Source organism: Hypanus sabinus, chromosome 3, assembly GCF_030144855.1.
Source record: "Hypanus sabinus isolate sHypSab1 chromosome 3, sHypSab1.hap1, whole genome shotgun sequence".
NCBI lineage: Eukaryota > Metazoa > Chordata > Chondrichthyes > Myliobatiformes > Dasyatidae > Hypanus > Hypanus sabinus.
The window spans coordinates 110,356,099-110,382,338 of record NC_082708.1 but is presented as its reverse complement, the minus strand read 5'-3'; positions in this window follow the sequence as shown (position 1 = coordinate 110,382,338).

Below are 26,240 nucleotides of genomic sequence, written 5' to 3'. Positions count from 1 at the left end.
GTTCACCCGGAACCAGAAGTTACGATGGTGAGCTGGTCACATGTGGTCAGGCTTGAGCACAAATTCTGTAATAAAATGTTCTAACATAAACTCACGCCAAGTTTGTCTTTTTTAAGAACAAATATAACAGCAATCTCCACCTTTGCCCCCCCCCCCCATAGCAGTTTGGGATATATTTCATCAGACACCATGGATTTAGTCACCTTTAAGCTTGCTGAGTCATCTAATACCTCCTTTCTAATGATAATATATTCTAGAATTCCCCTGTCCCCTTTTCTGAATTCTCTAACTCCAATTTATCCATATTAAATGCCGATGACAGGTGTTGAATTAAGATTTTTATCTACCTCCTCTGCCTGTACACATGGTCCCACTGGACTCTTCTCTTTCCCTGGTTATTCTCTTGCCCTTAATATACTTATAAAATGACTTGGAATGTTTCTTAATTTTGTCCATTCTTGATATGTCATGCCTTTTCCTAATTTCATTTTTACAGGTTCTAATTTATTAAATGCAAGCCATCTCTATGTTATAAATGCCCAAATTACAGGCATCTCTGCATACCTATGAGTTGCCATAATATTTTAAAATTCAAACATCCAATGCATGTACAAACATTCACTCCTACAGATGGCAGAACTGGTTTCCTCTCTTTTTCTTCCAGTTTTAGTAATTGTTCTTTCCTATTAGTTTTATGTGCATTTGCTGTCATTCATTTTAATAATTTTAAGGTATCAATTCAAGTTTGATTGTCATTCAACCATGCATGAATACCCATGTTGATCAGAGTTCTCAGAAAGACACAAATATTAACGCAGCAAATGCGAGCAACACATCCAAAGAGATAAATAATAAATAAATATAGTTATACCAACATGTCTCCTGCTCCACTAGAGGCCCTAATATACTTCACCACTGCTACGCAGCAGTCAAGGATGCCTACCGTTCCGTCCAACAACCTCACTTTGGAAAATTGGACCATCAGGCCGTACTCCTCCTCCCGGCTTACAAACAGAAACTGGAGCGGGAGGTCACGGTGTCAAAAGTGGTGTCGCGTTGGACAGAGGAAACGGATGAGGTCCTCAGTGACTGCTTTGATTCAGTGGACTGGTTAGTATTCAAGGACTCGGCAGCTAACCTCGATGAGTATGCCTCAACTGTCATGGACTTTATCTGGAAATGCACAGAGGACTGTGTGTCTCGCAAGATGATCCGGGTATTCCCTCACTGGAAACCTTGGATGATTTATGAGGTCCAGTCCCTTTGGAAGGCTAGAGCTGCGGCTATTAGGTCTGGAGATACGTTGCTACATGGAATCCAGGCGTGAACTCCAGAAAGCCAATAAGGGCGTCAAGAGGCAATATCGAGCCAAGTTGGAAGCCCAGGCTAACCAGAGCAATGCCAGTAGACTATGGCAGAGTCTAAATGAGATCACTGAGCTCAAAGAAAAGGCTGGGAATATCAATAACTGTAGCGCTTCTCTTCCTGACGAACTTAACTTATTCTACACAAGATTCGAACAGAAGAGGAGCGTCCCGCCCCCTCCGGATGAACCGGACCTGGTGGCATCAAGATTCATCATCACCAAGGAAGATGTTAGAAGAGCCTTCCTGAAGATAAATCCAAGGAAGGCAATGGACCCAGATGGCGTCCCGGGATGGGTTCTCCGGGCTTGTGCAAGTGAGCTAGCTGGAGTGTTTGCTGACATCTTCAACTGCTCCCTGCTTCAGTCTAAGATCCCCCCGAGTTTTAAGAAGGCAACGATAATCCCAGTGCTGAAGAAAAGCAAGGTGGCATTCCTGAATCACTACCGACCTGTGGCTCTAACATCAATTGCTATGAAGTGCTTTGAGCGATTGTTTATGGCACACATCAACCACGGTCAACCTCAACGCTTTGTGATTCGCCTACCGGAGCAACAGATCAACAGCAGATGCCATCTCTCTGGCACTACATTCCTCCTTAGAACACCTGGAGAATAAAGACGCATATGTAAGGCTCCTTTTCATCAACTACAGCTCTGCCTTTAATACCATCATTCCAAATAAACTGATTCCTAAGCTCCGGAACCTGGGCCTTAGCACTCAGATCTGCAGCTGGATCTTCAACTTCCTCACAGACAGGACTCAGGCTGTAAAAATAGGGGACAAGCTCTCCTCTACAATCACTCTGAGCACCGGTGCCCCACAAGGCTGTGTACTCAGCCCCCTGCTGTATTCACTGTACACCCATGATTGTGTAGCCAAGTTTCCATTGAACTCAATATATAAGTTTGCTGATGATGCCACAACTGTAGGCCGTATCTTGGGTAATGATGCATCTGAGTACAGAGAGGAAATTAAGAATCTGGTGGCATGGTGTGAAGACAATAACCTATCCCTCAATGTCAGCAGGACGAAGGAATTGGTTGTCGACTTCAGAAGGAGTAGTGGACCGCAGAACCCCATTACATTGGTGGTGTGCAGGTGGAACAGGTCAAAGGCTTTAGGTTCCTCGAGGTGAATATCACAAATGACCTGACTTGTTCTAACCAAGCAGAGTCCACTGCCAAGAAGGCCCACTAGCGCCTTTACTTCCTGAGAAAGCTGAAGAAACTTGTCCTGTCCCCTAAAACCCTCACTAATTTTTATAGGTGCACTGTAGAAAGCATTCTTCTAGGGTGCATCACAACCTGGTATGGAAGTTGTCCTGTCCAAAACCGGAAGAAGTTGCAAAAGACAGTGAACAAAGCCCAGCACATCTCACAAACCAATCTTCCATCCTTGGACTCACTTTACACCATACGCTGTCGGACCAGTGCTGCCAGGACAATCAAGGACAAGACCCACCCAACCAACACACTTTTTGTCCCACTTCCTACCACGAGAAGGTTCAGGAGTTTGAAGATTTGTATGGCCAGATTTGGGAACAGCTTCTTTCCCACTGTGATAAGACTACTGAACAGATCCTGACCCGGATCTGGGCCGTACCTTCCAAATATCCGGATCTGACTTGCACTACCTTACTTTCCCTTTTCTATTTTCTAATTATGGTTTATAATTAAAATTTTTATTATACTTACTTTGATTTGTACTTCAGGGAGCGCGAGGTGCAAAAACAAATATCACTGTGGTGATTGTACACTCTAGCATCAATTGTTTGGTGACAATAAAGTAAAGTATAAGTATAAATAGTAGAATAAAAGGGACCATTAACCACCTCAGAGACTGATTGAAAGTTTATGAGTGGAGCACACTGACTCCAATGCTTCTATCATGGGTGGCTGTAAAATGATGACACAGCTGCTTGAGGGCTAGTCCTTGCTATGACCAAGGCTATGCAGCTCCCCCACCTTTCTCCCAATAAACCAGTGAATCAGGCACAGCACTCCACATGAGCAATGTGCAACAGGGTTATGCAATTGGAAGAAAAGTGACTAAGAAGATCATTCGCTGTTAGACTGCACACTGCCTTTGTGCTGCAACTCCTCCATGTAGCAGGAGGCATACTCTCTGATGTGGAGATATGGTTGTCATATGGAGTGATTTTCTAACTGATGGACAAAATCCACAGTATGATTGGGGGACCAAATTCTTGGTCACTGGGAAGGGATTTTTCAAAAGTGCCCTAGTGATAATACAGCAGTATTGCTGTATTGCCCTAGTTATAATACTGCTGTATCCTGTGGCATACAGCAGTGAGATGCATTTGTAGTTGCAACTTATCTCCTCGTAGATGATCACATTCACAACATCCCTGAGGTCCCCTGGCGTATCCTCCTGTGGCATACAGCAGTGAGAAGCATCTTTAGTTGCAACTTGTCTCCTTGTAGATGACCACAGTCACAACATCCCTGAGGTCCCCTGGTGTATTCTACTCCTTCCAGAAGCAGACAGTGAAATTGTAGATTTGTGATGGAGCTTTTCACTGTTGAAACTAAGGATTTCACTGGGGAGATCATATGTTCCTCAATCTCCCTGAATCTACCTCAACTTTAAATACTTAATGGAGATAGCTTCACAACTATTTGGGCTAGAAAATTCCAGAAATTCATTACTCTCTGCAGGAAGTAATTTCCATTCCCCTCAGTTTTAAATAACCAATCACTTATCTTTAAACTATGTCCCACCATCCCCTCCCACAAGTGAAGATATCTTGACATCTACTCTGTCAGGTCTCCTTAGGATCTTATACTGTGAGTTCAATACAATTATCTGTTATTCTTCTGAATTTCAGAGAATAAAGACCTAACTTGTCAAGCTTCTCTTGCTAGGATTGCTCCTGTAAACTTTCTAAGGTAAGGAGAAAAAGAAAACTCACCTATGAAATTCAAGTTTAAATACATGTACAGGTTCCCCCCGCAATCCAAAGGTAGAACGTTCCTATGAAACCGTTTGCAAACCAAAATGTCGTAAAGTGAAGAAGCAATTACCATTAATTTATATGGGAAAAATTTTTGAGCATTCCCAGACCCAAAAAAATAACCTACCAAATCATACCAAATAGCACATAAAACCTAAAATAACACTAACATATAGTAAAAACAGGAATGATATGATAAATATACACCCTATATAAAGTAGAAATATTGTAGGTACGATGTAGTTTCACTTATCAATATCTGGAAGACAGTGAACCAAAATCAATTCGGAGAAAAAAAATCCGGACGTGCACGCATACGTATGCACATGCGTATGCACGTACACACATACGCACAAACACGCATGCGCAAACAACTGCCTGCACAAGGCTTCACAGTCATTGTAGTCTTTCTCAGGGTAAACACACGTATAAAGCGGGCGTATTTTTTTCGTAAAAGCAAATATCCTCTTTGGTTAGTGAAAACAGGTACTAATGTAGGTCTTTCGTAACAGTGAGTTGTCGTAAAGCGAACGTTCGAAAAACGGGGGACACCTGTATTAAAGTTAACTAAATTAGTTTTGATTGTTCACCTCTTGATCTGCAGTTAATTTTGCACTTCCACAGGAGCATAGTAAGGAATAGAACTGACAAAGTGTTGTGTCCAATCTAACTTCCTTTAAATTATGCAACCCGTTACTTTAGTTGTGGAGCCTGAAACCAGGTTCAAGAACTATGACTTCCCTTCAACCATTCAGTTACTGAACCAACCAGCACAATCATAGCCATTGCAATTTAGCAACACCGTGATCACTTTGATCATTATGCACTAACGTAGACTTTGTTCATATTGTGTTATTTCTTGTGAAATAGTGTATACTTTATGTTTGTGTTTTTCTTGTGAATCCTGTCTATATGTTGTAATGTACTTCAAGTAAATTTTTCATTGAACCTGTGCATACATGACCTTGTAACCTTGAGTTTGACTTTGAATAGAGCAACTGCTATAGGATCAAAGAAATGTGGCCTTCCTGTACACATCATACTGTCTTTTTGAAGGAAGCCTGAAGGTGCAGTCATTTCACACTGTGACATCAAGGTGCATAGCAATTAACTAGAAAAGAATTCACAGGGATCTCAGTGTATTACACAAACCTGTCAGTTATTTAATCTTCACATAGGTATTACAAGAACATCAATGGAAACCATAATTGAAGGTTTGTAACAAGAAATATTTTGTAATATATTATTATTCAAAATAATTCAAAATGTTGAAGGTGTGTTGGAGAAGTATGGCACTTGTAAGAGAGGCTACAGTGATGCCAACAGTTACTCTAATTGAGGTGCAGAAGTCAGTGGCTACAACTGGAGATGAAATTCATGGCTCCCCATCTCTGAAGCCTTGCACAAAAAGGGTTTTTACAGAAGAGTGGAAAGGAAGTTGCTTCGGCTAAAAAAACAACATATCCTTCCCCATAAAGACTTTGCAATGAGACTAAGGTGAAATGTTTTAGCCTCAAGTCTAAATGGTATGAGTGGTGTAAATCTAAATCTGCACATCAGCCAGGTAACATCATCCCTCCTGTAAAATTTAGTGGAGGTAGCATCATGCTGTGGGGATGGTTTTCAACAGCAGGGATTGGAAAGCTGGTCAGGATTGATGAGAAAAGGAATGCTACTAAATACAGAGAGATCCTGGATAAAAACCAGTGAGAAAGCTTAAAATGGAGAGGAAGTTTGCCTTTCAGCAGTACAACAATCCAAAGCACACTGCAAGAGCTACCATGGAGTGGCTTTAAATGAAGAGAATTGATGTCCTTGAGTGGCCCAGACAGAGTCCTGACCTTAACCTGTGGTGAACTGCATATACCTGTCTGGACACGCCCCTCTGCTGACTGCTCCTGTGGCTCCTCCCACAGACCCCTGTATAAAGGCGATTGGAGGCACTGCTCCTCTCTCAGTCTCCAGGATGTTGTGTGATGGTCTCTTGCTGCTGACAGTGCTCTCTCTTCCAGCTAATAAAAGCCTATCTCTCATCTCACGTCTCCGAGAGTTATTGATGGTGCATCATAGCCCCATCAAACAGCTCTGTCAAGGCCTTAGGATCACTGTGCACTGCCACTACCCAACAAACCTGGCACAGCTTGAGCAATTTTCCAAGGGAGAAATGGGCAAATCTTGCTCCTGTAGCGGTGTGCTACACCCAGCACTAAAATTACGACACGGAGTTGGTAACTGCAGTCGAAGGAAAAAACTTTATTCGAAAACTTCAGCCTCACTTTTAAGCCTCTGTCAACCGGCCCCCCATGGCGCAGAGGCTCCAAAGCTCTGTGCTCGCAAACCCCCGTAGGCTATCTAATTGTGAGTCGGTTCGGATACGCTAGGAAATGGGGCGCCACATAACCCCCCCCCAGAACCGGCGATACTTCCCCCAATGTCCACAGTCTGGGCCAGAACCTGCTTGGGAGGTCGGCCTCTGCGCCGAGGCGCCGGAAACTCGGCCGGTTGCGCCAGGTCCACATGGGCCGGCTTGAGGCGGTCCACCGTGAAAACCTCCTCCTTCCCCCCAACATCCAGCACGAACGTGGACCCGTTGTTCCGGAGCACCGTAAACGGCCCCTCGTATGGCCGCTGCAGCGGTGGCCGATGCCCGCCCCTTCGTACAAACACAAACTTACAGTTCTGTAGGTCTTTGGGTACGCAGGTCGGGTGCCGCCCATGCTGTGAAGTGGGTATGGGGGCCAGGTTACCGAGCTTCTCGCGTAGTCTGCCCAGGACTGCTGCGGGATCTTCCTCTTGCCCCCTTGGGGCTGGTAGGAACTCCCCGGGGACGACCAGGGGTGCGCCGTATACCAACTCGGCCGACGAGGCGTGCAGGTCGTCCTTGGGCGCTGTGCGGATGCCGAGTAGGACCCAGGGAAGCTCGTCCGCCCAGTTGGCTCCTCGCAGGCGGGCCATGAGGGCCGACTTCAGGTGACGGTGGAAACGCTCCACTAGCCCGTTCGACTGTGGGTGGTAGGAAGTTGTGTGGTGCAGCTGAGTCCCCAAAAGGCTGGCCATAGCTGACCACAGGCTGGAGGTGAACTGGGCGCCTCTGTCGGAGGTAATGTGGGCTGGTACACCAAAGCGAGATATCCAGGTGGCGATCAGGGCTCGGGCGCAAGATTCGGAGGTGGTGTCGGTGAGCGGGACCGCCTCTGGCCATCTTGTGAACCGGTCCACGATAGTCAGGAGATAACGCTCTCCACGCGACACTGGCAGGGGGCCCACGATATCCACATGAATGTGGTCGAAACGCCGGTGGGCGGGATGGAACTGCTGCGGTGGGGCTTTGGTGTGCCACTGCACCTTGGCCGTCTGGCAGTGCATGCACGTTCTGGCCCATTCACTGACCTGTTTGCGGAGTCCGTGCCAAACAAACCTGCTGGAAACCATCCGGACAGTTGTCCGGATGGAGGGATGCGCCAAGTTATGAATGGAGTCGAAAACGCGGCGCCGCCATGCTGTCGGGACGACCGGACGGGGCTGGCCGGTGGCGACGTCACAGAGTAGGGTCCTCTCACCAGGGCCCACGGGGAGGTCCTGGAGCTGCAAACCGGAGACTGCGGTTCTGTAACTCGGAATCTCCTCATCCGCCTGCTGCGCCTCTGCCAGCGCCTCAAAGTCTACCCCTTGGGAAAGGGCATGAACGGTAGGGCGAGAGAGCGTATCCGCCACGACATTGTCCTTACCCGAGACGTGCCGGACATCCGTCGTGTATTCAGAGATGTAGGACAGGTGGCGTTGCTGGCGGGATGACCAGGGGTCGGATGCTTTCGTAAACGCAAAGGTAAGCGGTTTGTGGTCCGTGAACGCGGTGAAGGGCCGACCTTCTAGGAAGTACCTGAAATGCCGGATTGCCAGGTAGAGCGCCAACAGTTCCCGGTCGAAAGCACTGTACTTGAGCTCGGGTGGCCGCAGGTGTTTGCTGAAAAACGCCAGGGGTTGCCAGCGACCTGCGATGAGTTGCTCCAGCACCCCACCGACTGCCGTGTTGGATGCGTCCACTGTGAGGGCGGTAGGGATGTCCATTCTGGGATGTACTAGCATTGCGGCGTCTGCCAAAGCTTCCTTCGTTTGAACGAAAGCGGAGGTGGACTCCTCGTCCCAGGTAATGTCCTTGCTCGGACCCGACATCAGGGCGAACAGGGGGCGCATGATCTGGGCAGCTGAAGGGAGGAAGCGGCGGTAGAAATTGACCATACCTACGAATTCCTGAAGGCCTTTGATCGTGGTGGGTCGGGGGAAGTGGCGGACCGCATCTACCTTAGCGGGCAGAGGGGTTGCCCCGTCTTTAGTAATTCTGTGGCCCAGGAAGTCAATGGTATCGAGTCCGAACTGGCATTTGGCAGGGTTGATTGTAAGACTGTACTCACTCAGTCGGGCGCAGAGTTGACGGAGGTGGGACAGATGCTCCTGACGACTGCCGCTGGCTATGAGGATGTCATCCAAATAGATGAACGCGGTCCAGGTCCCGTCCCACCGCATCCATTAACCGCTGAAACGTCTGTGCGGCATTCTTCAGGCCAAACGGCATGCGGAGGAACTCGAAAAGGCCGAATGGGGTGATGGGAGCCGTTTTGGGGATGTCGTCAGGATGCATCGGGATTTGATGGTATCCCCGGACGAGATCTACCTTGGAGAAGATCCGTGCGCCGTGCAGGTTTGCCGCAAAGTCCTGAATGTGCGGCACAGGGTAGCGGTCCGGTGTGGTAGCCTCGTTCAGCCTGCGGTAGTCGCCGCATGGTCTCCAGCCCCCCGTCGCTTTGGGCACCATGTGCAGGGGGGAAACCCATGGGCTGTCGGACCGCCGGATGATCCCCAATTCCTCCATCCTCTGGAACTCCTCCTTCGCCAGTCGGAGCTTGTCCGGGGGAAGCCGCCGAGCACGGGCATGGAGGGGTGGTCCCTGGGTCGGGATGTGGTGCTGTACGCCGTGCCTGGGCATGGCTGCTGTGAACTGCGGTGCCAGAACCGATGGGAACTCCGCCAGGACCCTGGTGAAGTCGTTGTCGGACAGCGTGATGGAGCCGAGGTGAGAGGCTGGCAACTGGGCTGCACCCAGGGAGAACGTCTGAAAGGTCTCGGCGTGTACCAGTCTCTTCCTGGGCAGGTCGACCAGCAGGCTGTGAGCCCGCAGAAAATCCGGACCCAGAAGCGGTTGGGCTACGGCGGCCAGTGTAAAGTCCCACGTGAACTAGCTGGAGCCGAACTGTAGCTGCACCAGATGGGTGCCATAGGTCCTTACGGTGCTGCCATTCACAGCCCTCAGGAGGGGACCCGGTGCCCTGCTGCGGGTGTCGTAACTCGTCAGAGGTAAAACGCTGATCTCAGCCCCAGTATCGACCAAAAACCGGCGTCCCGACCTTCTATCCCACACATACAGGAGGCTATCCCGATGGCCAGCCGCCGTAGCCATCAGCGGCGGCTGGCCCTGGCGTTTCCCGGGAACTCGCAGGGCGGGCGACAACGGCGGGCTTCTGCACCCCACCGCTGATGGTAGAAGCACCAGTGTTCATTGGGCCGGGGGTTGGCGGGCTCTGTGGCCGGGCCTGGACTGGTTTGCTGCTGGGAGCGTGGCTGGGTGATCTGTGCGATGGACGCCCCGCTCACCTTTTTGGCGTTCCACAGCAAGTCCGCCCGGGCTGCCACCTTCCGGGGGTCACTGAAATCCGCTTTGGACAGCAGCAGGCGGATGTCCTCAGGCAGCTGCTCCAGGAATGCCTGCTCAAACATGAGACAGGGTGTGTGTCCGTCGGCCAGAGACAAATCTCATTCATTAAAGCCGATGGAGGTCTGTCGCCCAAGCCATCCAGGTGCAGTAAACGGGCAGCCCGCTCGCGCCGTGAGAGTCCGAAAGTCCTGAGGAGCAGGGCTTTGAATTCCGTGTACTTGCCGTCTGCCGGGGGCGACTGTATGAACTCCGCGACCTGGGCCGCTGTGTCCTGGTCGAGGGAGCTCACCACGTAGTAGTAGCGGGTGTCTTCTGAGGTGATCTGGCGAATGTGGAATTGGGCTTCGGCTTGCTGGAACCATAGGTCCGGGTGCTGTGTCCAGAAACCTGGCAGTTTCAACGAAACCGCATGAACAGAGGCGGCGTCGGTCATTTCTGGTCCAAAAATCGTTTGGACCGTCGGGGTCACCAATTGTAGCGGTGTGCTACACGCAGCGCTAAAATTACGACACGGAGTCGGTAACTGCAGTCGAAGGAAAAAACTTTATTCGAAAACTTCAGCCTCACTTTTAAGCCTCTGTCAACCGGCCCCCCATGGCGCAGAAGCTCCAAAGCTCTGTGCTCGCAAACCCCCGTAGGCTATCTAATTGTGAGTCGGTTCGGATACGCTAGGAAATGGGGTGCCACACTCCATTATTTTGACACAAAGTTGAGACTTAGCCAAAAAAAATGCTACAGGCTGTAATAGCTGTGAGAGGTAGTTCAACCAAGTACTGAGAAAATGGGGATGAATGCCTCTGAGCTGCTGCTACTTCAGTTGTTAAATTCTTAGTTTTTCATGCTTTACAATTTTCCCTGTGTTTTGGGCCCTACTGGAGCGCGTGATTCACAATAAAAATTCTCTGTTAAATTGATCAAAATCCCTGGTTGTAATACTCATTTATGTGAACAAAGGATTGGGAGCTGAATACTTTCACAAGGCACTGTACATTATTTGATAATACATTTACTCTGATTTAGAATCTACGCCGGGTCTCACCAATGTACAGGAGGCCACACCGGGAGCACCAGACACAGTAATTAACCCCAACAGACTCACAGGTGAAGTGTCGCCTCCCTTGAAAGGACTATTTGGGGCCCTGAATGGTAGTGAGGGAGGAGTCTTTTTTCTGGAGAGGCTTGTGAACTTTTGAAATGCACTACCCAGAGACATGCTGTTGGGTCTATATAAATACCAGTTTGACAGATGTTGGGTACAAATGCAATTAAGCAATGTAGGAATTTGGTGGGACAATGAGGTGAGGAACATGATTTGGTGGGACATCCGTTTGGATCTTAATGTCTATCAAAGTATGGATTCTCCTGTTCTCACTTCCTGTGTTTTGAAAACAACTGTTTTTCTGAGAAAATTCAAATTAAACCATATGTGATCATTTTTAAAGTGTACTTCACTCACTCTCTACAAACACCTCCTACCATTTAATCATGCTTTTTGAGTCTGAGGGCAACGATGGCTCAGCCTTGGCTTTCTGATGTTAGCTCGTTTAATAGATTGTGGATAAGTTTGATGAAGGTAAATAAAAGACAGCTTATGCGGTGACTCCCGATACTTGGAAAAACTCTCTGAAAGTTTTTGCTTAAAACGACTCTGTCTCACCTCAGAGTTTATTTTACTTCTCATGCAATCAATTCACCTTAAGAGCTTTGAGTTTTCTTTGAGAAATTCGGAAACGTGTACGCCCCTATACCTGAGGTAGAATAGTTTGCCTCTGTTCTAGAGACGTATGCATTCTGACTGGGTGCATCACTCTCTCATGTGGAGGCTCCAATGCCCAGGATCTTCAGAGGATTGTAGACTCAGCCATCTCCATCAAGGGTACAAGCCTCCACACCATCGAGGACATTTTCAAAAGGTGGGGCCTCAAGAGGTGGCATCCATCATTAAGCTCCCTCACTATTGGGGACGTGGTCTCTTCTCATTACTACCACCAGAGAGGAGGCACATGAGCCTGAAGACGCACACCTTCCCCTCTACCATCAGGTTTGTAATGGTTCGTGAATACTACCTCACTATTCATTTATTTGTTTGTTTGTTTCATGTGACTTGCATGTGACTTGCATGTGACAATAATTTTTTATGCCTTGGACTGTACTGCTGCCACATAACAAGGTTCATGTCATATATCAGTGATAATAAACGGGATGCTGATGACGTCACTGTTATTGAGAAGCTGAGAACACAATCCAGGATATCGCTAGGCAGACTATGGCACAATTTAAGACTATTGCACCTCCACCAGGTATTTCCCTCGCATTCTCTTTAAAATGTACTTGAAACACTTCAGGGTTTTTCAGAGCTGCCCTTGTGTGAGAAGAGTATGCTTTACCAACATGCAATAGAGTATCTCGGTGTCTGCTGCCTGAGATCTTGCAGGAATAATTTCTGTCTGAAAAGCACTGCCTCCATGCAATGAATTCTCATTAAAGCCCTACATTTCATACAAATTAGCATTCATCTCCACAATGTGACGGATACATTTCAATTCCAGTAGCCATTTGGGAGAGGTGCTAAAAGAAGGTCTATTTTCTTTTCTCTGTTCTTGATCCTTCCTGTCTTTCCCAAAATCATGACCTCTGGTTTTAAACAGTCATCATTCCTTTTCCCCTGGGAAGAACAACCAGCTTCCTTGAACTCAGACAAAAGCCATGTTTTGCACAACCATGACTCATCTTGTTGCCACAGAAACAAGATTTCTGGAACCATTTTTGCTGTCATTTATGAAAAGATCAAAACACATTTGCTTGTGCTCTTTCTTCTGCAGTCCAGATTTTATGACGACTTTGAAGGTCAGTGGAGTTGCCTTGTTGAAGGTGATGTGTTGCTTAAAGCCAGTTGCCCCACAAAAACTGAGCCTATTCAGTCAGTCCAGTTATATTGTAAACCCCCCGGCATTTTAGTCAGGCAGTGAAAATATGTGTTGATGCTCATGAAATATGGGTCAAGGTAGTTATTCACACTAATATTCCTAAAATATTTAGCTGATTTTAATCCAGCTCTACCAAGTGAAATAATGAGCTTCAGATACTTCAACGTATCCAGGTCAATTATGTCTTCATAGCTCCCAGGCTGACAGAGTGTGATACCACCAACTCTCCTGACCACACTACAATAACATCAGCCCAAAGCTTTCTCATATATGTTTCCATCTCCTGTTTCAATTGTGCTCCACGATCCAGCTGTGAATTTAATTTAGTGGCTTGAGCATCAAACTTCAAAAAATTTGAAGCTAATCCTAGAAGATAAGGGCCAGAAAAAGTACACATAGTGCATTTTTAACTTCTTAATGTCATTTTCCATGAGGGACTATGTAGAGTAGGAGTTGGAGATTATGGGAGAATTTAGCAGGACTAGTCAAGCAAGGATAAATTAAACTATCTTTGGTTAAATCTCCTCAACAGGTGAATTTTGAATTGTTCCTGAAAACTGGACTTTAACCAGAATAAGGCCATTGTTCTATAAGGTTATTTAAATTTCACTGGAAGCACGTCTCATGTTTCAGGATTGCGTGCATAAACTGATATCAGAACTTATTGAGTCATTATTTCCACACATAAAAACAGCAGTTCTGCTTCACGGAGTGGGTATTTTGGAAGTCCCAAACTTCCTCTTATTCCAATGCCACTGCTTTTCCAGTTGTGGTCTGGCATTGGAATGGTGCAATTTGAAATTCCTATGGTTCCTTCGTGGATTTATACAGAGATACAGCAGGGTAACAAACCCTTACTGGTGAACCTTTCTATTAAACTTGTTCATGTCTTTATTTACTTCAATAGAAAGGACAGTTTATAAGGCAAAAAATAAATTTTAAGGAATGAACTTTTTGATTTAACTTCATTCCAATATACTTATTCATTGGTAGGTTTTCCAGTGAATGTGAGATACATTTACAAAAACGCATGTTGTTAGACAGCTTTGAGAGCTCAGTCATAGGAGGTGACTTCGGAGGTAATGACGGCATATCATTTAGGGTTTACCATTTACTAATGGTGTGCAGGGTCCTGCTGAATAGGCCAGTGTTTGCCTTGGGAACTAAGCTGCTGCTGGTAGATTCACTCACAATAAGAGCAGATTCAAACTGTAGATCCTGCAGCACGCCTTCCTAGGAAATTCTGTGAATAATCACTGGAGAGGAAGACAATGATTATATTGAACCAGCCTGAGGTTAACTGGAGAAAATAACACAATGTAGACTACTTTTTTGACAACATAAGAATACACGGGGAAAATATCCATGTCATTGTATCAAACGTAAACAATGATACCTATGATGGCTTTGGGCCTGTACTGTCTGGAATTCAGAAGAATGAGGGAGTGATCTCATTGAAACTTTTCAAATGGTGAAAGGCCTTGATAGAGTGGATGTGAAGAGGATGTTTCCTGTGGTGGGAGAGTCTAAGACCAAGGACACAGGCTCAGAATAGAGAGGCGTCCTTTTAGAACAGAGATGAAGAGGAATTTCTTTAGCCATAGAGTGGTGAATCTGTGGAAATCATTGTCACAAGCCACAATGGAGGCCAAGTCATTGGGTGTATTTAAGGTAGAGGGTGACAAATTCTTGATTAGTAAGGGCATGAAAGGATGCAGGGAGAAGGCAGGAGATTGGGGCTGCGAGGGAAAATGGACTAGACATGATGAAATGACAGAGCAGGCTGGATGGGTCAAAAGGCCTAATTCTGCTCCTATGTCTTATGGTCTCATGGTCTTATGAAAATAATACAAAGGGTTGTGAGATAGAATTTGCTGGAAAATGACATAAGATCCCGGATGAACTGTTGGTAGTTGATCGACATGAGTGTCAGGATGGTTCAGCACATCAGAAGCTGGATGTCTTCAGTTTTCAGGTAGAACTGCGTTGCTGATCCCCTGCTTGCACTCTGACCCTGGTGCTCGAGGGTGCAGCATAAAATTGCTGAAGTACCCACTGGGGAGCTTGTACCCGAACCTGTGCCAGAAATGAGGCAAAGACCCTCACCTTTTTAGAGCATTTATTGTAAGGCCTGCAAAGAATTTTTTAAAAAAATGTGTCTGCAAGTTGCTGGGTAAAGTCTATGATTTTGTTTTCAAAGGTCTGCATTCACCCAGTGTTCTCACTTAGAGAATTAACCCATAGTTATCCACAGGTGTGGGGTATCTCCCATGTGCAGTTTCTACTGGGAAGGTGATGTGATGATAATTTATCCATCTAGCCCTTGTACTACAAGCAACTGAAAATCTTCAAATGAATATTGTATAAATATTCATAAAATCATATGTACTATATGTTACACACTCTTCTTGTAATACAATGTGATACAGGCTAAGAACAGGGAAATCTGAAGGAAAATAATCATAAAATTGCTTCCCCAATGTTACCCTCTTACATCCACCTGTCCCTGAACTCCTCCCCGTCACTTCCCATTCCAGGTATATTGTGCGGATATCAGAGAATTTTTGTAGTAGCTCACTTTTGTGCGCAAGTAATTTCAAACCCAGCAAGAAACAGATTCAGTTTTTGCCATAAAGAAACCGTTAAATCAATGGCCACTGGATGTATTGATGACTGAACCTGACCAAATGCAATTGAAATTGTGATTCTATTCACCTTCCCAACCCATTTTCTGAAGCAGGTTGTAAATGTTAACAATCAATTGCATTCATTGATTTATAAACTGATCAGATCACCCTTCAACTAGGGTTGTTACTCCTGATGAAGGGTTTCGGCCCGAAACGTCGTCACTAACTCCTCCCATAGATGCTGTCTTGCCTGCTGAGTTCTGCCGGCACTTTGTGTTTTTATTTATCTCCAGCATCTGCAGATTCACTCGTGTTACCCTTCAACTGGTGTTTATTTAAGGAGTACAACAGCTTGTCTTTTCATGTAACTGGAATTTTTGATTTCAAGTCAGAGATTTTTGATAATCAAAGAGAGGTACAAATATGGAGGTTCGATGAGTTAGGTCAAATGGCAGAACAAACTTGTTTATTTTTGTTCCCATTTCCTATTTGTTAAAAAAAAAATGATTGGCTGAATTACTTTTTGTATCTTCTAAAGTCACAGCCAAACCTAATGCAAATCCTTCTGCACTTCTGCCCCACGGTTTCAGATCCTTCAGCGCACATTAACAGGACTGATGTTTTAAGTCCGTGTTACGGGTGGTGAGCCTGAAGCTGTGCATAATCAGGAAGTTATGGCCAGTGACCCAGAAATAACATAATAACAGCTGACAGCCAAGACTCTGTGGCAGTGAATGAACTTGAAAGTTCCTCCACACATAAACTTAAAAATGTCATTTCCCCTTTTTACCCCATCAATCCTCTATTTTCTTCTTTTCTTTATGACTGAGCCAGGTATTACTGTAGTTGCCTTAATTGCAAATGTCTTCCCTTTAAAAGCAGTTCCATGGACTGTTAAGTTACTCCTTAAACTAACTTATTTCAAATCTTTACCAATATGTTGGAGACAAAATATACTTTAATCATTGAAGTATAATGCACACCAATCCAATGACAAATCATAGAAACATGTTAGGAGCCATTTTCAGCTCAAATGATAAGACAACTGTCAATTGAGTAATTGAATAACAGGATGTTCAGAGCTGAGATAGTCTAGGATGCTGCAAAATAAAGTCAAATCAAAGTTATTCAATTGCTAATAGATGCTCTCCTTAGAGACCATGAGGTCCTATTGATGACTTTTTAACAGAATTATCTAGGTATGCAAATGACTGGAAGTTAATATATAGGTTCAACAAGCCATTTGATTACAGAAGTAGAGGCACCTCATGTGAATCAGATAGGTAAATAGTGTGAATACATCTGGGATAGTCAGAACAGGTGTGATCTCCTTACTTGAAGAAAAACTTGTTTTTAACAGAGAGAATGCAACAAAGGTTTTCCAGGTTAATTCCTGCACTTACCTTAGTTTAGAAGAAGACTTTATCTCATTGAATACAACTATGTCAAGACCCTTACGAGTCTTCAGTAATGCAGCTATGTTATATAGAACTGTGGTAGCAGTCCTTTCAGCACAGAGATGAAAAGAATTTTCTTCTCCAGAAGGGGGTGAAACTTCAGAACTGTGGAGGCTCAAACAAAGAGAGTGGCAGAGTTTTAGATATTAAGGGAATCACTGGGTATGAAGTTAGTACAGAAAGGTGGTTCCGAGACAAAAGATCAGCACAGATCATTAAAGGGACTGAATGGGAACAGTGCTGAAAGAGAATTAGCAGAAAAGTCTGAATTACCTGGGTTTCTGTGTGATCTCTCACTTCCTTTCTGGTTTGGCCTGTGCTGACTACTTATGTGTATGAGGTCCCATTAAATATTATATTCTAACAATTATTAGATCAGTCTGAAATTGCCAGTTTACCTTTACACAAGTGCAGAGTCCAAACTTTTTCAGAGTTTGCTACAATCTGAAGGGACCGTTATAATGTCATCAACAAAAATGTAATCATAGAGTGCACATGGTTTTCACACTACAGGAAATACCATGGACACTATAGCAGGCCAATTTATCTGGAATTTGCTAAATGTTATTTGGATATTCTTTAAAATCAAAGATTCATAGGCTATGGAGTAGTAACTGATATATATTGTGTCCATTTTTTTGTGCATTAACTGGGTAATTTAATATATACATAGCCTGCGCTCTGTCTGTGCTTAGCTGGCTGGTGCTGTACTGGACATCAGTACTGGACCTTGAGGCGAGTTTGAATCTGGCCGGCTCCTTGCACACTTTCTATCCATGCTGGGTTGAGTATCGAGCTAGCAACTTGGACTCATAAAAACAGACAAATGCTAAGGAAACTGCAAAAAAAAAACTGCCATCCGATCTACCACAAGGTGTGAAAAGGAGCAATAGCTATTTATGCTTACATCTACAAACTTGTTTCTCATTTTTAAGTGTTTTGAATGTTTTTGAAACATCTGGTAGTGATTAAAATTACCGGAGATAGACACACACTGGGAAGAAGTTTTGTGCATGCTTTACTTCAACTGTGTTGGCTCATTAAGATGAGATGCAAGAACATTCATCTGATAATGTGGCAAGAAGTCTGTGCCCTATGAATATCTAACATGCTGTGGAATGGTATCAAAGGAACTCTGCTCCAGACATCCTCACAACTCAGGAATTGCTGTTGGTGTAAATTCTCCTAGGGCATCAAAGTTTGCCATTGGCACTGTGTCCTTCCCAAAACAGCTAACTAACACAGGAAGAATTATTGTGTTCATTACACACTCCAGTGATCCCATCATAAGATTTGACAGGCTATACATACAGAATGGAGCAGTATCTGTAGATCTGTTTGTGGCCCTGCTCCAAATAAATTATCATTTCCAAAAAGTAGACATCTTCCTTAATCTATCAATTGTCTACTTTATATCTATCTTAAATATCTTGTTATCCCTGTGGTACTTTTTCTGAGTCTTTCTTGATCTCCCCACAAGTACTGTGATAAATTAATTATTCAATTATTTTTGTCTTTATCCAATATTTTACCTCGTGAATCCTTAGCGTCCTTATTTGTGCTGCTCATTATAGCTTGCATTTTAGCCAGAAGATGGGCTTTGCTATCAGAAGGTCAGGAAACCTGCATTTTTAAATTCTCTATGATGTTTGGGTTGAGTTGTTCTCCAATCTTGGCAATTTACTTGCAAACATTTCGTCACCATGTAAGGAGACATCATCAGTGTGGTGTGTCCTCCAAACGCTTGACCTTTATATACTTTTCAGTCAGCTGATTGGATGCCATTTTGGAAATAATTGTCATGTGGGGAGGAAATCTCATTGCTGATTGGCTGAGTGGCGAACTTGGTGCACTGTGGTCTGGAATTTTGCCCACACTGGCTCATAAATAGGTTTAAGGTCAACATGTTTGTTAACAGAATTATTTGTGGAAAAACATAGTCCTAGTAACTCTATTGGGTGCTGTGAGTTTGCTTGCGCAATGATGCCTAGTCGAATTTGTGTCCCACTCGATGTTCCTGGGTAGAGACTAAGAAGAGTTGGTCTTGCCACTTTACAGCTAGTTGATGTTCATTGATCCTTGTGGATAGTTTTCTCCCAGTTTGGCTGATGTACTATTTGCTGTAGTCCCCGCACTGGGTTTTGTAGATCACATGGGTCTTGTCTAATAGTTTGGCTTGTTCTTTTGGTCTGCAAAGTATTCTCCTCAACTTTGCTGTTGACTTGTGTGTGACTGAAATTCTGCACTCTTGGAGCAGTCTCTCTGTGATGTTCCACTTCACATTGACAACCTGATTGACGGTTCGGAGGCCTTCAAGTTCATAAGACAGCAGCCCTTGCAGGTCCGCTGTTGGAATTCTGATTGTGGCTGCTGAAGGAGAGCAGGCATTGCTCCTATGATATTTGTGGTGGTGGGGGGGGGGGGCAGGATTGATAGTCTGGTAGTTAGGGAGAGGAGAACAGACAGTTCACAGGGGTTGATTTACTCTGCAGCTCTATGGGCTTAGAGAGAACACGTGTGTGTGTGTGTGTGTGTGTGTGTATTTATCAATATTAAAACAAATGACCAAACTGCTCCCAATAGTGATGACACTCCCTTCTTGTTCTCTCTCTGTTTAAACCATATGTGGCCTGGTTTGAAACAATTTGGGCTCCAAGTTCAGCATTTTTGCATTTTATCCTGATCCAGCCTTCACCAAATATTCACAGGTAAGATTTAACATATAAAATTCTTAGAACAGCTTTCTGCTAAGTTTTGTTTTATTTAATAATTATATTTTGTATTTCTTCCTTTACTAACTTTCTAACTATTAATTACCAGCATTATTCTTACATTTTATTATCTACATTCTGAGGTATATCTTTTCCTCTAATTTAATTTTTACTTATTTGTCCCATCCATTACTTGTCAACAGGTTCTCCCTTTTGCCATCCACATCCTCTCTGTGTTAGCTCTTCTGAACTTTTTACTCTGGCTCTTTGTCTTACTACAATTTCTTACAACTATTAGTTTCTAATTTATTACATTGTTTATCTGCAGTACAAAATGTTCTGCTTATTCTCCTACTGGCAGCTCTCACTTTATTGGGTTTCTCAGAAGAAAGTTAAGCGGGAAGTTTGCACAGAGCACAAACCGTTTCTCTGTAATCTCAGTGGACTTTCAATACTAATTATCATTCTTTGTGTTGCTATTTCTGTCCTTAGATTAAAAGGGCTAATAATTTTGTTGAAATGATGAACTAAAGAAGGTCATATAAAGAATGCAATTCTTTGTCTGCTGACATTGGAGGTAGAATTTCAAGGTTCTGTAACATTCTTAAAAGTGATTGGTTGAAGAACTAGCTGATTCCACACACACCTCAAGGTGGTGCTGTGAGACAATTTAAAAAAAAAATGTATCTTTTAATTAAAAGATTCTTTCTGAAACCGATGATGTGCAGAAACCTTTTGAAAGTGAAGGCATCAACAGACGGCCAATAAAACTAAGAAAAAGCGAATAGCTCTCCCCTGGCAGGTTTATTTAAAGAACTTGGAGGCATCCAGTGTAATCTTTTTCAGATAAAATAGAATCTGTTAATGGATAGCAGGTTTCAAAGGGAAACAATCAGATTCTGTCAGACCAACATTTAGATTGCACCTCATCTTTCAATTGGGAATATGGACATTTGATATGACAGGTAATGTTTTATATTCCTCTGGCCGTTTCACATTGTGTGTTAGGGACACCCAAAGGCCTCATTTAACCTCACCCCAGCCAGTGTATGCATGTATGCATGTACATGAAGTCATAGAATAACACAGTATGGAAATAGGCCCTTTGGCCCAACCCATCCATATTGAACACAGTGCCCACCCAAGCTAATTCCATTGGCTTGTGTTTAGCCCATACCTCTCTAAGCCTTTAATATCCATGTACTTATCCAAAAGACATTTAAATGTCATTATTGTACCTGCCTCAATGACCTTCTCTGGCATGAAAACATTGTTCCACAAGCCCCTTTTAAACCTTTTTCTTTTCATCTTAAAGCCTCTAGTTTTAAATTTTGTTTCTTTGGGAAAAAGGATCAGAATCAGGTTTAATATCACTGGCATTGTCCTGAAATTTGTTGTTATGTGGCAGCGGTATAATGCAATACATAATAATAAAAATATTATAAATTACAATCAGAAAAAATTAAATTAAATATGTAGTGCAAAAGAGAGCAAAGATAGAGAAAAAATATTGAGATAGTGTTCATGGGTTTGGTTCATTGTCCATTCAGAAAATCAAGGTCAGAGGGAAATGTAAAATATTCCTAAAATATTGAGTGTGTGTCTTCAGGCTTCTGTACCTCCTCCTTGATGGTAGCAATGGGAAGAGGGCATGCCCTGGGTGATGGGGTCCTTAATAATGGGCGCTGCCTTTTGGAAAATCACCTTTTGAAGATGTCTTGGATGCTGGGAAGACGAGTGACAATGATGGAGCCAGCTGAGTGTGAAACTTTCTGCAGCTTTTTCCAACCCTGAGCAGTTGCCCCTCCATATGAAATAATGATGCAACCAGAATGTTCTCCACGATACATCTGTAGAAATTTGTGAGAGTCTTTGGTGAGATGTCAAGCCTTCTCTAACTCCTAATGAAATTTAGCTCCTGTTGTGCCTTCTTGGCAATTGCAAAAATATGTTGGTCCCAGGATAAATCTTCAGTGATGTTGACCTCCAGGAACTTGAAACTGCTCACCCTTACCACTGCTGATCCCTCGAGAGGACTAGTGTGTGCTCCCTCAGCTTTCCCTACTTGAAGTCCACAATCAATACCTTGGTCTTACTGATTGATATATTGAGTGCAAGGTTGTTGTTGCAACTCCACTCAACCAGCTGATCTATCTCAACCCTGTCCACCTTCTCATCACCATCTGAAATTCTGCCAATGATAGTTTTAGTGAATTTATAGATGGTGCTTGAACAGTTGTGGGTGTAGGGAGAGTAGAGCTGTGGACTAAGCACACATCCTTGAGGTGCTCTAGTGTAGATTGTCAGTGAGGAGGAGATATTATTTCCAATTTGCACAAGCTGTGGTCTCCTGGTGAGGGAGTCAAGGATCCAGTTGCAGAAGGAGGCACAGAGGCCCAGGTTTTGGATCAGGTTGATTAGTTCCAAGGGTATGATGGTGTTGAATGCTGAGTTGTAATCGATAAACAGCAACCTCAGTTCATTGGCTGCATAAATCAACATTGCAAGTGGATGGTCTTCTTTGAAAGAGAGTGGAGAACTTCCTACATGATTGCCATTTGACTGCTGTTCTAGCAAGGCTCCTTGATTTCACAACCAGTCAGGTGTTGCCTTGATATCACAGGGAGTCAGTCTCACGTCACCTTTGGAAACTAGCTGTTTAGTTCATGCTCGTATTGATTAAATCAAAGCCTGTACCTTCAAACCCCAAATGGTCATTGATCCATAATGCCACCATCAGCTGTCACATCAGACAGTGTAACTGGCAATAAATCTATCATCATTTCCTTGAGACTAAGGCTGTTACGAGTTCCACAGCTGAGTGGTCTGGCCAAACTTACACTGGTGAGAAACTTACATTTGATAGCATTTCCACCACACCTTCCATTAATTTGTTAATCAAAAGTGGACTGAATAGAGGATACTAATTTAGACTGATTTGCTCTTGTTTTAGGACTAGGATGTATCCGGGCAATTTTCATACTATTAGGTATATGCTAATGATGGGAACAGCTTGGCTGGATGAGCAGGTCAAATCTTCAGTACTTCATACAGGATGTTGACTATTCCTTTGACAAGTTTTGCATCCAATGCTCTCAGCAATTGTTGATATCATGTGAATCTAATTGAATTGGCAGAAGAGTGGTTTCTGTGATAGTGGTGTTGTGGATCACTTACATTGAGAGTCTGGAGGTACATATATAGCTGGTCTTTACTTATGCAAGGGGGAAACTCTGAAGATTCTCAGATGGGATTTTTATATAATCTGAGATAAAGATAATGAGTAACAGATAAGAGCTTTCACATCCTCTCCTATGACCCTGCATGTTGGCCAGGACAGCAGGTTATTTCTTTTTCCGCAGTAACACCATTAGACCTCCTAAGGCTTGCACCTTGCTTCCACCTACTTTCTCTTTACTTATCCTTATTCTTAAAGTAATAATGCAATTAACAATATTTTCTGCCAAATACTCTTATTCAAATATTCCTATACTGACTACTACATCTTGAAAAGCAATCTCCCCTGTTCCTGGCCTTCTATGACTCTTAAATTTGCCAAGTATGCCAGCAGTCTTTGCTAAGTTATCTGCATACCATTTTAATAACGTAGCTTGAAAGTGTTTCTTATGCATTTTATGACAGACACAATTCCTCTACCATTTTGTGTTTTGTATAATTAATAGGTTTCCACACTCAAATCATCCTACGTAATGATGACAACTTAAAATAAGAACATTAAAAACTGCTGCTTATGGTAATAACAACTCCATCTTGCTGATAGTTAACAGTGACACACATCAGGGGTGTGTGCTTAGCCCACTGCTCTAGTCTCTCTACACCCATGACTGTGACTGGGCTTAACTCAAGTGCCATCTATGAATTTTCTAATGACACCACTACTGTTGGCAGAACTTCAGATGGTTACGAAAAAGTATACGGGATCGAGATAGATCAGCTGGTTGTGTGGTGTCACAGCAACAACATCAGTCAGTAAGACCAAAGAATTGATTGTGGACTTTAGAAATGGAAAGAGGAGGGAACACATGCCAATCCTGATAGAGGGACCAGAAGTTGAAAGAGGTGGGCACTTTCAAGTTCTTGGCTCTTAATATCTCTGAGGGTCTATCCTATGCTCAACACATCAATATAGTCTCAAAGAAGGCATGACAGTGGCTAAACTTCATCAGGATTTTGCAGAGATTCTGTCTGTCACCAAAGACACTCATAAATCTCTGCCGATGTACCATGGAGAGTATTCTAACTGGCTGCATCACCATCTGGTACAAGAGGTGTGGGGGGTGGCACTGGACAGGATCGAAATAAGCTGCAGAGAGTTGTAAACCCAGTCTGCTCAATTATGGCACTTGCCTCCCCAACATCCTGGACATTTTCAGCGAGTGTTCCTTCAAAAAAGTGGCATCCATCATTAAGGACTCAAATCACCTCTTTCCATTGCTACCAAGGAGGAGGTACAGGACCCTGAAGACACACACTCAGGGGAACGGCTACTTCCCCTGAGCCATCAGATTTCTGACTTGGACATTGAACCCATGAACACTACCTCATGATCGTTTTTGCACTAGTTATTTTAATTTAACCTTACATACGGGTCAGATACTGGAGGATTGGAGGATAGCCCATGTAGTTCTGCTTTTTAAAAAAGGTTCAAAAGGTAAGCCGGGAAATTATAGGCAGTAATTTTGACATCGGTAGTAGGTAAACTATTAGAAGGAATACACATGGCTTTGTGCATGGTAGGTCATGTTTAACCAATCTATTAGAGTTTTTCGAGGAAGTTACCAGGTGAGTGGATGAAGGGAAGGCAGTGGACGTCAGTAAGGCCTTTGACAAAGTCCCGCATGGGAGGTTAGTTAGGAAGATTCAGTCACTAGGTATACATGGAGAGGTAGTAAATTGGATTAGACATTGGCTCAATGGAAGAAGCCAGAGAGTGGTAGTGGAGGATTGCTTCTCTGAGTGGAGGACTGTGACTAGTGGTGTGCCACAGGGGTCAGTGCTGGGTCCATTGTTATTTTTCATCTGTATCAACGATCTGGATGATAATGTGGCAAACTGGATCAGCAAGTTTGCTGATGATACAAAGATTGGAGGTGTAGTGGACAGTGAGGAAGGTTTTCAAAGCTTGCAGAGGGATTTGGACCAGTTGGAGGAATGGGCTGAAAAATGGCAGATGGAGATTAATGCAGACATGTGTGAGGTATTGCACTTTGGAAGGAAAAACCAAGGTAGACCATACAAGGTAAATGGTAGGACACTGAGGAGTGCAGTAGATCAGAGGGATCTGGGAGTACAGATACATAATTCCCTAAAAGTGGCATCACAGGTGGATAGGGTCATAAAGAGAGGTTTTGGTACATTGGCCTTTATAAATCAAAGTATTGAGTATAAGAGTTGGAATGTTATGTTGCGGTTGTATAAGACACCGGTGAGACTGAATTTGGAGTATTGTGTGCAGCTTTGGTCACCTAATTACAGGAAGGATATTAATAAGGTTGAAAGAGTGCAGAGAAGGTAGACAAGGATGTTGCAGGGACTTGAGAAACTGAGTTACTGAGAAAGGTTGAATAGGTTAAGGCTTTATTCCCTGGAGCGTAGGAGAATGAGGGGTAATTTGATAGAGGTGTATAAAATTATGATGGGTATAGATAGAGTGAATGCAAGCAGGCTTTTTCCATTGAGGATAGGGGAGAAAAAAAAACAGAGGTCATGGGTTAAGGGTGAAGGGGGATAAGTTTAGAGGGAAAATTAGGGGGGGCTTCTTCCCACAGAAGTGGTGGGAGTGTGGAATGAGCTGCCAGATGAAGTGGTGAATGTGGGCTCACTTTTGATATTTAAGAAGAACTTGGACAGGTATATGGATGAGAGGGGTTTGGAGGGATATGGCTCAGGTGCAGGTCAGTGGGACTAGGCAGAAAAATGGTTTGGCACAGCCAAGAAGGGCCAAAAGGCCTGTTTCTGTGCTGTAATGTTCTATGGCTCTATGTATATATATATATTTCTTACTGTAATTCACAGTTTTTATTAATATGTATTGCAATGGATTGCTGCTGCATAATAACACATTTCATGAGATACGCCAGTGATATTAAACCTGATTCTGTTTCTGAAGTAAGTGTCACAGAAAGAATGAAGCGTATCATTCGCTTTGTAGTTCTGACTGAACGTAATTGTAAATACTTCAAATTTTGTTTTTGGCATTCATGTACTGGGCTTCACCATCATTAAGAATATGAGCATTTTTGATTCTTCAGCATGGTCCACCGGAGGATATAGCAGGGCTGCAGAACTTTGATTCGTTGGGTGGGTTGTGGGATTTCTTTGCTCTCTCCATTCCATGCAGCTTTTGCTGTTTCACACAGACTGGCAGGTTGCCACTTTGGCACTTTGATTCTAGAAATCAATCTTAAGGGGTTGCTTCTGACATGCTGTCTGCAATATCCCAGTTC